Genomic DNA, 4,031 nt, shown 5'->3' with positions numbered 1-4,031 from the left:
AGCTTCTCCTCATTAGCATGTCATTAGCATCAGAATGAGCATGAAGTACGTCTCTGTTAGCGTGAATTTAAAACGCGGCACGCTAATTAAATCCGTTCAGGTTTGGAAGTTCGGCCGCCGATTCCTGGAGTGGCGCCGGATGACGCCGGCTAATAGGAAGGTTATTACCACGTTATTAATTAGCATTCACAGCTAACCTGGAGCTAAAAGATTCCTGCAGCCCGGGGCGTCTAAGACGTGCACGAGACGCCGTTATTGACCTCCTTGTTATTGATAACTCCTGCGCCTCCTCGCTGGCGCGATCCTTCACGAGGAGCTTATCAATAATGATAAAAAAATGGCAAACAGGTCTGTGATTCCAGAGCTTCCTCTCCGCCTGTAGGAAGCAGTTATCCTCCAGGTCCAGCAGCGGGGGGGCAATTAGAGAGTAACTCCTGCTCCGGGGGGAGCCGCAGGAGCAGGGGGGGAGGGGCAGATAACAAGACAGAGGAGAGGAGGAGGAGGAGGAGGACCACGCAGGATGAAAGAGGACAAAGCTAGAGAGAGGTTAACAAGGACAGGACGACGCTAATGGGGAGACAGAGCAGGGAGGGACGGAGCGAAAGAGAGGAGGCGCAGAATGAGGACAGGTTAATGGAGGAGGAGAGGAGGAGAGAGGAGGTGCAGAATGAGGAAAGGTGAATGGAGGAGGAGAGGGGACGGAGCGAAAGAGAGGAGGTGCAGAATGAGGAAAGGTGAATGGAGGAGGAGAGGAGGAGAGGGGAAGGAGCGAAAGAGAGGAGGTGCAGAATGAGGAAAGGTTAATGGAGGAGGAGAGGAGGAGAGGGGAAGGAGCGAAAGAGAGGAGGTGCAAAATGAGGAAAGGTTAATGGAGGAGGAGAGGAGGAGAGGGGACGGAGCAAGAGAGAGGAGGTGGCTTAAATAAGGAGGAGAGGGGACGGAGTGAGAGATCAAATGCTTCTGGAGCTGGGAGAGAGAGAGAGAGAGAGAGGGAGAGTTATGAAAGGGGATTGGAGGGACGCCCGGGGGGGGGGGGGGGGGGGGGGCAGTTAAATATGATTTCCAGCCCGTGTTGCTGAGCTCACACGGAGGAAGCGCGTGGATGATGGAGGGGACGAGAGGCGACGCCGCGGCGTCTAATGAAGATGGAATCCAAGCCGCCTCCCTCTGCTCCGCCTCCAATCTGTCGCTCTTCATCGCCGCCGTTTCATCTCATGATGATGTCGAACAAATCTGCAACGTGAGCGTCTGAATTCAAAGCAAGACAACGACAGCGAGGACGCATGAAAGCTGACGAAACGTCCACGGCGTCCCCACCTGGCCGTGTCCACCTGTCTGTCCCCACCTGTCTGTCCCCACCTCGTTGTCTCCACCTCGACATTAGAACACATGTGAAGTGTGCGCAGCGTTAACGTCCTGATGTCACACGACAACAGGAAGTGAAGCGTGGAGCCGGTTTATCGGCCGAGGACGACCCTCAAGGTGAGCCGTGTCAGCGGCGAGAAGACGCGTTTAGCCGGCGCCCGGTGGAGCGACATGTCTCTGGGTTTGTGTACAGCCCTGCGTTAGCCACGACCTTGACCTTGAGCTAATAGGTATGTGCTGGTCTGGACCGGGTTCTCCGCCGAGGGTAGGAAAGGAGGGGGAGGGGGAGCAGACAGCCCCCCCCCCCCCCCCCGGTCGGCTAATCAAGGCTCTGATTCTGCAGTCAGGGGATGAGTTTCAATATTCATGTCCTGGTGATTCAAATCAAAGCGGATCCGTCTGCTTTCATCAGCTGGTACCTTCCAGTGTTAGCGTTAGCAGCCAATTAGCATGTCTGATGAGCTCCTCGCTTAGACGCAGCCGAGTTAACACGACCCCCCCAAAGTCAAAGCGCGTGAGTCGGAATCCTCCGGGAAGCGGAATCAGGCCGTATGGAAGATACGCCTGGAGCGGCTTAAACATTAGCCCGTCGCGTGCTGTTAGCCGGAGGCCTGGTGCTCCGGCTGCTGAAACAGGCCGGCCTTTAGCATGCTAACATTAGCCCGTCGCGTGCTGTTAGCCGGAGGCCTGGTGCTCCGGCTGCTGAAACAGGCCGGCCTTTAGCATGCTAACATTAGCCCGTCGCGTGCTGTTAGCCGGAGGCCTGGTGCTCCGGCTGCTGAAACAGGCCGGCCTTTAGCATGCTAACATTAGCCCGTCGCGTGCTGTTAGCCGGAGGCCTGGTGCTCCGGCTGCTGAAACAGGCCGGCCTTTAGCATGCTAGCATTAGCCCGTCATGTGCTGTTAGCCGGAGGCCTGGTGCTCCGGCTGCTGAAACAGGCCGGCCTTTAGCATGCTAGCATTAGCTCGTCGTGTGCTGTTAGCCGGAGGCGATGTGTTGACAAGCACACACCTGGAGGCGCAGGTGTGTGCTTGTCAACACATAGAAGACAAACAGTTTGTTATTGTTTACAGACACAGTCGGGAAATAAACAAACAAACCCCGGAGCTCCTCCTTTACTCCAGACCCCGCCCCTGCTTCCTCCCAGATCTACAGAATTCCGTCTGTTGCACAAACAAACAAACGAATCCTGCAGCATCGACAGAACCTTCTTCCAGTGCTTTAATGCGCACACACACACACACACGCACACGCACATGCACGCACGCCCCCTGCTTCCTCGTGGCGGCGCCCGCCGCGGCATCCATGTGGGCGAGTTGCCCTTTAGATGCGCAGCAGTGAGTCGGGCGTCCCGTGGCCTTTACCAAGCGTCTCCCTCAGCGGAAATACGATGTGAAGGGTGGGACACCAGAGACGAGCACGAGCACGCACGCACACGCACGCACACATGCACACGCACACACACACGCACACACACACACATGCACACGCACGCACACGCGCACACACACGCACGCACACGCGCACACACGCACACACACACGCACACGCGCGCACACACGCACGCACGCACGCACACACACGCACACACACACGCACGCGCACACACACACACGCACACACGCGCACACACGCACGCACACGCACATGCACACGCACACACACGCACGCACGCGCACACACGCACGCACACACACGCACGCACACACACACACGCACGCACACACACGCACGCACACACACACGCGCACGCACACGCGCACGCACACACACGCACACACACGTTTTCCTGATTTATCGAGCAGCAGAAATGTGAATTTACGTGATTTAGCGCTTGGCCGGGAGAACTTCCGCTCCTCGCCTCACGATTTATGGGTATTGCTAAAATGTGGGATTGAGTATCTGAGTATAAGAATATTACCTTATGATAGTATAAGTATGAGACTGAGGAGCGCCGGCGCCAGCGGGAGCTTATCCCGGGGATCACGTCCCTAAATGTGGCTTCGTGTTGTTGTTGATGCGTTTGATGCCGCGTCGAGAGGATATGAGACGTCACATGATTCCAGCCGACCGGAGGTGAAACCTGATACCCAGGTGTGCGCTCGGATATTGTTGCACGTCGGCGGGTGGACGACGCGGCGCCATAAAGTAGCCGCGTCGTCCGGTGGAGTCTGAAGGTCAGAGGTCGGCTTGGATCTGGGCTCTCCTGCTCCCAAACGTCAGCTGGAATAGGCTCCACCCCCCCTGACCTTATTAGGATGTTACAGGAACTACGGGTAACTACTTCCTGTTGTCTGTCCTTCCACTGAAAACAAAGGGACGCTTCCCGTTGTTGTCGTTTACCCCCCGGAGAGACCCCGCCTCCTTCGCCATTCTCTCCGGGAAAAATGGCCATCCTCAAAGTAAATGAGGATTTTGATTTGCAGGATCCATTCTCACTTCGTTTTGCAGATGTGCTTAGCTGTTGCCACGCAACAATGCCCCCCCCCCCCCCCCCCCTCGCAGCCGCGCCTCCCATCCTAGCCAGCGAGGAGCTCGGTTAGCTCCTCCTTTCCGTGATGGCGGTCGGTATTCGGTCCACGTCGGCGCCGGGTAATGAGATTGGATCTCGATGCGGAGGACGCGTCCCGCCGCTGCGTCTCTCACCGGGGACGGAGGACAGCCG

Source organism: Brachionichthys hirsutus, chromosome 15 (assembly GCF_040956055.1).
Source record: "Brachionichthys hirsutus isolate HB-005 chromosome 15, CSIRO-AGI_Bhir_v1, whole genome shotgun sequence".
In the NCBI taxonomy this organism is placed as follows: Eukaryota; Metazoa; Chordata; class Actinopteri; order Lophiiformes; family Brachionichthyidae; genus Brachionichthys; species Brachionichthys hirsutus.
Note: the sequence above shows the minus strand (reverse complement) of the source record.